We start from the raw sequence: 9951 nt of genomic DNA on the forward strand, positions 1-9951 counted from the left end.
ATGTCACATGGCGTTGCAATGGGGACTAACATTAATTTTACATATTATTACTCCAAAGAAATTGTGATTTAGACATAATTATGACTTATACATTCCCTTATCTACATTATCACTCCAGGAGAACTACGTTCCAACGTAAGTCAAGTCTCATCGATATCATGTGACATACCTCAACGATGAAGCTACGGTGTCGCTTCGAATGACCTTATTGATTCATATATTATGTGTAATTAAGCGTGTATTCAACGTTTTCATAACTGAAAAGGTAAGTTTGATGTGTAGAAGATATATTAGCTATTTGCAGCATTTTGCAAGATACAACGAACTAGTTACAAATACACTTATGTAAGCTACATAAATATTGCAAGGCCGCAACGATAACAGACATTATGTGACAACGTCTCACATACAGTGTTGCAAAGTCTCAGCATCATAATTACCATTTGAACTTGTAGAAAATTCTTATGTAGATCTTATCTTTACGTCGAGAACATTTCTTGGACATTTTCATAAATGACTGGATGACGTCTGGGCATGATACAACAATTTAATCAGTATGACAAATGTATTTGTCTTTATAATAATACACATTATAGTATTACACAGGGTGGAGTAAAATTCTTTGAAATATCAAATTCCATGGAATCTTGTAAGCATTGTCGATGGCTCCTACACAAAAGTGGTGCTCAGGTGAACCATTACTCTTACAGTCAGTTTTGAAAAAGTGTATAAATGTTACGCATTGTAATGTTTACATTTTACGTTAAAAGCGGATAGAGAACCTGTAAGGTTTTAATAATTGGAAGAACATAACAATTATATTATTTTAAACTTTACTGCATGTCTTTCTTTGTCGTCCTTTTTAAATACGCGCATTTCCTGAAAATTTCATTGCTAGTATTTTGCGTTGTTTTCATCTCCCAATTTCTTTTTTAAGTTCCCGAAACTTGTGCATTTACTAAGATAATCCAAACTTATGCATCATATTGCATCACCCTTTTTCTTTGCTTTTTCAAACATAATTCACAAAAGTCGTACAGTGACTCGAATCTCTTTTACTTTGTCGTTTTACTGAAACGCCTTTTTCCTTTTAAATTGAAAGTCATCCAAAGATAAGCAATTATTATAATCTCAGACAGATTTGTATTTTACTGCGCCCCTTTCTCGCTTTTCAGTAATCTCATTAAATCATTACTTATTTCTTCCGTCCAATCTATGTTCGCAGACTTCGATTTACTTGCCTTTTCATCTATGTGCTTGAACTTTAGCTTTGGATGTGGGATTTTCATGTAAAAAATCCATCCAGTACGCTTGCAGAACAGAACATAGAACAGAACATACCTTTATTACCTCGGAACTTGTACATAACAGTTATTTGAGTATACAAAGCAAAAATAATATTCAATTCAATTCAACATGACATGGTGATATAAGCATGTACGAAGTCAAATAGCATGTATAATTTTATCATGGTTGTTGTTTTGTAAATCAATCAGAAAGATGATTAAATTACAAAATATATATGTATATATATAAAGCAAGAGTGAGTGGACCAACAAAAAAAAAGAAAAAAGAAAGGGATGGGGAAATGTTACTACAATTATCCCGCAATCACGGTAATATTTGAAATTACCTATACTGTGACCGAATTATAATTTCCGAAAAAGACTATATAGTACTTGCAAAAGGTCGTTTGCTCGACCAAGATGCCAGTCCGTATATGAAATTATGTTCGGAGGGGCACCTCGCGCTTTCCGTCACCACGAACCTTAAAATCTTTAATTATCTCGGAACGCTTCATTAATGTTACAACACACTTTTTAGATAGTACGTACATGTGTACGCCGGTAATCAATACTGTATAGATAATCAGGATCGTAAAGCATTACTTCAAGAACTTTCCATATAAATTAGCTATTTCGTAACAAATGTTTTCGGCATCATGTGCAGGCGTATTGCTCATTTTGTCGGCATATAATAATTATTATTACGTCGTGCAAATGTATTAGGAACCTTCATCTCAGGAGACGTCATAACTCGTAACAATACAAGGCGCAAGTGCCCTCAGGATGGATATTTCTGTCGAGTTCGTTAACACATAACTGAATTTTTTCTTGCATATCGTATAAAAATAAGCGTTTCATTCTGACAGATCGTATTTGTTAAAATAACAACAGAAATTTAGAAGCAATTAGAAATACTTCATTTGCAGTACTCATTCTTACGGCAGAGTATGCACCTACAGCGCGGGAAATGAACGTCCGTAAGCCGAAGTGACGTCATTACATTCAAGTGAAGCACAGTAACGAAGTTCCACTTTAGTTTTATCGTTTAAAGCGTAACGGTATGTCCTTTCCGTAAAATAACGTATTTCAGACCGACAAAAATACTACATGTAAATAGGACGAAGAGAAGGTCTCAAGGTACCTGATATTGTCTAAGTTCACATATACAATACCATATAATATCAAAGCAGCGCAAGTTTTCTTGCCTACCTAGCGGGGAAAGTATACATTTATCCGAGCACGCGCCGGGGATAGATATTCCTGTCTTTCCCTAGGGAAAATCCTTGTCTAAAATAGCGTGCACTAAGGTGACGTCAAATAGTACTGGTACCATTGTGACGTCATAAACTTTATAAATAATGTCGGGAAATACCCAAACCTATTTGTCTCCACGATCTATTTTGAACATGATAGGCAAGAAAAATGATCTAACATGTCTGCCTGTGTAAGACAGCTGTTTTCCCTACCATCGGGACAGCATGGATAAAAAACCTCGCTAACGCTCGGTTTTCCATTCCACACTGTCCCTCGGGTAGGGAAAACCTCACAGGCAGGCATGTAAGATCCTTATAATCATAACCAGAACGAAAGCCATCGCATGGGGTGCCAGATGGATTTTGGAGGCATGAGTAAAGTCGAAAGAAACGCCAGTCCGTTGTGCAAGAAATATTTTCCTAATTACATATCTACAATTATTTCAATTGAGTTTCAATTGACTGCGATCGTGCAATATTTTTCCTTATTATATACGTTACTATAAATAGTAATAAAAAAGCCGTTTAAAACGGTCATTACGGATTCTGTTTATGTATCCATAATGGCGCAGTGCGCCTCTAGCGCCATAACCATAACCGCCCCGGGTAACCAGAACGTCAGCGCGTTCTGATGTTGACGTCAAGAAGCAACATTATTATGGCGATTGAAAGAGCGCTGAATCAGATCGATTGTCAAATATTGATGGCATTGTTGATAAAAAGCAATACAAATAATTCTTTTAAGTGTTTGGAAAATATATAAAATGAAAATACCAAGATAAATATGAAGTGAACGTATATGATAAAAAAGTCAATAAACGACTGGTTATGCCTTCTAGCCGCAATTGCACGCCAAGTTTCATAATGGTCCTCGGAATAAAACCCTCGGACTATTATAACACTAGACGTGCCATTATGGCAAGAAAGCACAACCCCGTCGTATATTAACTTCGAAGTAATTCTTCACGAAATGATTTTTTCAACCCTAAATTATGCTTTATGTAAGAAAGTACAACTATCAAGGCATTTGATTTTATACAACATATAGTCTCTTATCCACATAGTATAGAAACTGAAAAACTCCAGTAAATGCTTGAACAAATGAAAAATGCACTTTAAACTTTTCTTACAAGATTATAGATACACGTGTAATATAAACAGGTAAATAGATGTGATAACGGTGTCTTTGAGTGAAAATGGCCCTAAAAGAAAATAATAGCCCTTGGGCTATTATCATCTTGACAGGGCCATTATTACTCAAATGCTCCACTCTCCCATTTATGAAACTGTACATAATTTGGAAAACGCTTTCATATCAGAGAGGAATGATTTCTTAAACGTTTAAATGGAAATAATCGCGTGACGTCCATGACGTCCACGCGCACGTTGCGACATCTATTTGACGTTTCAACTTGTGGAAAATATGAATGCGCATCAGCTTGATTTGTTTATTAGATTTTCGGAGAAATTCTCGTATTTTTCCTGTTTTTCGTAGCAGAAAGAAAATTCAGACATAAAGTAATAACTTGATAGTAGGTATGTAATAAAAACATTATCAACTCTGTATGTGGATATATGCACTCGTTCTTTCGCGGATAATATTGCGCTCCTTAAGTCGCGCAATATCACAGCTGCAGAACAAGTGCATTATATCCAAAAACAAAGTCAATAACTTATAAATATTGACGTTTCAGTTTCATTTCGAGTGCGTGTCGTCAATTGTGACGTCAGTTTCATGGATATCGTCACGTTTTTAAGTTCTTTAACTAGGACATTTTCAGTTCCACTTGGGCTAAAGAACAATTTTTTTATCATTGATATAATGAATTATACACATGTAGTAATTATAAAAAGATTTTTAGATTTGCATCGATAAATAAGTAGATCTATTCATTCTTCATAAAGTCGCGCAATATTTCTATATTTCCGCTGCAGAACGCGTGCATATACCTAGATACAAATCTAATAACCTACGATTACATGCTCACTTCAGGTTTCTTAGTTGGGTCCTGTGCTTCAAAAGAATCTTTTTACACACTTAATAATAATTAAGGTGTGCGCATGCAATAGTATACGGCAACTCCGCGCCACCTCGTATATATCACTAGTAAGATATCTTGGGGAAACCGTCAAATGATAATAAAAGAAACGGCTTAAAAGAATACTAGTACATACCTTGAACAAAATCTGATTTTCAGTCACAGACTTGCTGGTATATTTCACTCGAATATAAGTAATGTGTTACGCAGAAATACTTCGATGAGTGTCAGTAACCCTTGCCTTTGTCGCGTATAGAGTTAGTAACATCATCGGTTAGAGTGAGGAACATGATATTTAATAAATATTGTTCGTTTATGATAAAGCAGTTGCAGTAATATATTTCTAAGATTATAACTGGCATTGCCTTTAATCGATCATTGACTGTCAGTAAGTATTGCTGTTGAAAAAGTGTAGTATATTTGTTTTATTCTGGAAAACAGTAAAATGCTTCTATTTTCTAAATAACAGACAACTGTTTTTTAAAATTTAAATGTTTTAATAAATTTATGCGATTACTTTTAGAATGTGAATAAATGTTAAAGTCAAGAAATAAGTAAATATAATAAAAGTAATTGATATACATTTTTGTATATGAAAATAATATAAGCCGTGTCATATTGAGCGATACCGTAACCAGAAGTCGTTGAGATATGTCACATGATATCGTTGAGACATGACTTACGTTGGAACGTAGTTCTCCCGGAGTGATTATATAACAGTTTAATTAATTTATGATGATATATGAAGAATGACAGCGACAGTATGTTTAATTCAAATTTTAATATTAGGTTTCGAATTACTGATTTCACTCGTGAAGTTTGGTTAAAACACGACGTTGCACTGTGCACAGTTGCACTAGCAAGTATGCATTATTTATGAAATAGCACACACGTGTAAGTCTAATTATGTCTCCCCTAGGAGACATATTGTTTTTGCCCTGTCCGTCCGTCCGTCTGTCCGTCCGTCCGTCCGTCCGTACGTCACACTTCATTTCCGAGCAATAACTGGAGAACCATTTGACCTAGAACCTTCAAACTTCATAGAATTGTAGGGCTGCTAGAGTAGACGACCCCTATTGTTTTTGGGGTCACTCTGTCAAAGGTCAAGGTCACAGGGGCCTGAACATTGAAAACCATTTCCGATCAATAACTAGAAAACCACTTGACCCAGAATGTTGAAACTTCATAGGATGATTAGTCATGAAGAGTAGATGACCCCTATTGATTTTGGGGTCACTCCATCAAAGGTCAAGGTCACAGGGGCCTGAACATTGAAAACCATTTCCGATCAATAACTAGAGAACCACTTGACCCAGAATGTTGAAACTTCATAGGATGATTGGTCATGAAGAGTAGATGACCCCTATTGATTTTGGGGTCACTCCGTCAAAGGTCAAGGTCACAGGGGCCTAAACATTGAAAATCATTTCTGATCAATAACTAGAGAACCACTTGACCCAGAATGTTGAAACTTCATAGGATGATTGGCCATGAAGAGTAGATGATCCCTATTGATTTTGGGGTCACTCCGTCAAAGGTCAAGGTCACAGGGGCCTGAACATTGAAAACCATTTCCGATCAATAACTAGAGAACCACTTGACCCAGAATGTTGAAACTTCATAGGATGATTGATCATGAAGAGTAGATGACCCCTAATGATTTTGGGGTCACTCCGTCAAAGGTCAAGGTCACAGGGGCCTGAACATCGAAAACCATTTCCGATCAATAACTAGAGAACCACTTGACCCAGAATGTTGAAACTTCATAGGATGATTGATCATGAAGAGTAGATGACCCCTATTGATTTTGGGGTCACTCCATCAAAGGTCAAGGTCACAGGTGCCTGAACATGGAAAACCATTTCCGATCAATAACTGGAGAACCACTTTAACCAGAATGAAGAAACTTCATAAGATGATTGTACATTCAAAGTAGATGACCCCTATCGATTTTGGGATCACTCCATCAAAGGTCAAGGTCACAGGGGCCTGAACATTGAAAACCATTTCCGGTCAGTAACTTGAGAACTACTTGACCCAGAATGTTGAAACTTAATAGGATGATTGGTCATGCAGAGTAGATGACCCCTAACGATTTTGGGGTCACTCTATTAAAGGTCAAGGTCACAGGGGCCTGAACATGGAAAACCATTTCCAATCAATAACTTGAGAACCTCTCAACCCAGAATGTTGAAACTTCATAGGATGATTGTTCATACAGAGTAAATGACCCCTATTGTTTTTGGGGTCACTCAGTTAAAGGTCAAGGTCACAGGGGCCTGAACATTGATAACCAGTTCCGATCAATAACTTGAGAACCACTTGACCCAGAATGTTGAAACTTCATAGGATGATTGAACATGCAGAGTAGATGACCCCTATTGATTTTGGAGTCAGTCAATTAAAGGTCAAGGTCACAGTGGCCTGTTCATGTAAAATAATTTTTTGGAAATAACTTGAGAACCACTTGACCTACAATGTTGAAACTTAATAGGATGATTGGACATTCAGAGTAGATGACCCCTATTTATTTTGAGGTCACTTGATCAAAGGTCAAGGTCACAGGAGCCTGAACAGTGACTTGAGAACCACTAGGCCCAGAGTGTTGAAATTTAGCGGGATGACTGGACATGCCAAGTAGATGATCCCTATTGCAGCCAACCATCAGTGTCTCTTTGACTTTCGCTCCTGACCCCTATTGACTTCTTGCCTATAGGACTTTGCATTTGGGGAGACATGCGCTTTTTTACAAAAGCATTTTCTAGTTATATCTTGATTATATATCCGTAACATTTACATTTGATGTACATATTCACCCAATGGTTAGATATATACCTGGTAACATAAACAGTGCAACGAAATGTAAACTATAGTTACGTGCATTTAGATTTAACAAAGTTTTTTTCACCGTGTGTTCATCAAACTGTCTTCAGTTAGTCTTAACACTGCAATAATTCCATATTGAAATCCGGTAACTAGTAAAGAATCTTGCGTTATGAGATGTTTGCATTCATGTAGAGCAAATGGTGTGAATAAGTACTGTATTGTGATGAATTTGGTACAGCATAACTCTTTTAATACAATAATTCTAAGGAAGCAGGATGTAATAAATATTATTATTATAAATAAGAAAATGTTTAAGGATATACAGTAAGAGCGTTTTCGCAGAAAATTATAACAGGAAGGTTGCAACATATTAAGATATTTTCCTAATTTAAACCTCTGTCAGTTTGGTATTTTTCAAAAATAGTTTAATAAGTAGGGGTATACACATGTAGCATAGAGCAACATGAAATTGAATAACTTTACTGCTTGTTCGATAGCGATAATAAAACATTCTCAAAATTGCTGATAAAGTAACATAATGATTCCAAAGGCTTTGTGTATTTACATTATATAAGTGATTACAGGAGCACCCCATCTGCATCCATTCAAGATACACTAAGGTAATAATAATTTCCATTTATCAGGCAGCTATATATCTTAAATTCTTCTTATTTTTATTTTCTCCACATCCTTTTTCTCTATATAACTGCATGCTTGAGTGCCTAAGTTACATGAGAAGTCACGGTTGTAAGCATATTTAATCTGTTAATTGTATTTCTTAGATAAATTATACTTAGCGATAATCTTCACATACAAAAATAAAAAGTGTCCAATCAATTCTTATGGTTTTTAGTGTAGAGAGTTTTTGATTTTTATGAAACATAAATATTGCGTTAAAAATCTTTGAAATGAAATTAAAAATTGATATATTTCTCAAAATAAATACATTTATAACATTTTAATAAAAAATAAATAGTATGAGCCCAAAACAATTTTGATCAATGAATTGGAACACTTCTTGGACAGAAAAATCTCTAAATAATTGTGCCGAGATGTCAAGGATGTTCAACAACAACCGATCGGAAGTAAATAAAATTTTTCGCATAATCCAATTATTATGGTGTTTTATTATGAGACGCATGTACGGGAATTCGAAGTTATACTAGATTGTTCGCAAATATCTTCATTTGGTTGGAGAAGTTTGTTCTATGTAATTGTCGTTAATCACTATGGATTTAATAAAAAATAACAATCCTAATATTTCTTTTTATATGTGAATCGTATAGTACTATAAAAGCATGTTTATCTGGATCTATTTCAGTTACAAATCCTACACTTGATATATAGGCTTTGTTATTATATTTATCAGGCAGCTCAAAATTTTCAAAGCTTCATTATCGCAATTATATCATGTGCGTATTTCTGTTTTCTCCTCACCCTTCTATTTAACTGCATAATTATTTGCTAAACTTACGTGAGAAGTCACGGCATTATGCAAATGTAATATATTTATTGCATTTCAAAGCAAAGAAAAGTTATACAGTATGAGATTCCAAAATGTTTTATAATCTCTACGATAATATGTGCCAAGAGATAAAGCGGCTCTGAATACTTTACTCAAGTTTTGTCTGAACACAATTATAAAGGTTCAGATATTCACCTATATTATGATTCGAAAAGCATATCCATTTATTTCGATGCCACAAAAATGTTGGTGTTTAGTCATACCGTATCATTCACATATGTTAGCAAATGTCTGTATAAGAATGCTCTGTTAAATTGTCGGGTGCCTAAGTGGCCGAGTGGTTAAAACTTCGAATCACTTTTCCCCTAACCCAATGCGATTTTGAAACCCGCAAGGGATGCTTAATACCTTCATGTGAGGACGCTGACCAGTGGAAAGCAGGTGGTTCTACATAAAATCTGCAATTGAATGAACAATGTCTGGATGGCCACAGATAGGATAGGACCAAAATTGTGTCGGTTAATCAAACAAAAATCTAAAAAGTTATCTTGGCAGCATTCAGCACAACCAAGTCAAAGTCTGTTTGATTGACGATATGCACGCGTGTTTGGATATCTATATGTCAGAAAATCAAAAAAGTATATATAAAGAATTAGTGTCTGGAGGACAAAGAATTTGTGTACGTATCTTCATATGTGTAACGAAAAAAAGTAACACTTTCTTACAGATGACAGGCAGTCAGTCGTTTTAACGCTGTGAAGGAAAATTAAATAGAAGTGAAAGCCTTTCGTTCTTGATGAAATTAAAATAGAAATGTGAAAATCCGCAGATCGCCAAACACGACATAAATGAAATTGTTGCAGGTCGGTTTGACTGAGCCTGTTCGTGGACGGTAGCGGAAATACAAGCTTCGGTGCACGCCCTCTAGTCTGGTTTGAGCAGAACTCAACATATACACATGTTTCAGGAACGAAAGTGAAATTTAGAGACGCCCACTGATGTACACGTCCTGCTCAGTACACAGAACCTTCAATGGTAAACAGAGTGAATTTTATGAAAAGCGTGGCGTATGGTTCCCAGTT

The sequence above is a fragment of the Mercenaria mercenaria genome, chromosome 3 (assembly GCF_021730395.1).
Source record: "Mercenaria mercenaria strain notata chromosome 3, MADL_Memer_1, whole genome shotgun sequence".
NCBI classification, from domain to species: domain Eukaryota; kingdom Metazoa; phylum Mollusca; class Bivalvia; order Venerida; family Veneridae; genus Mercenaria; species Mercenaria mercenaria.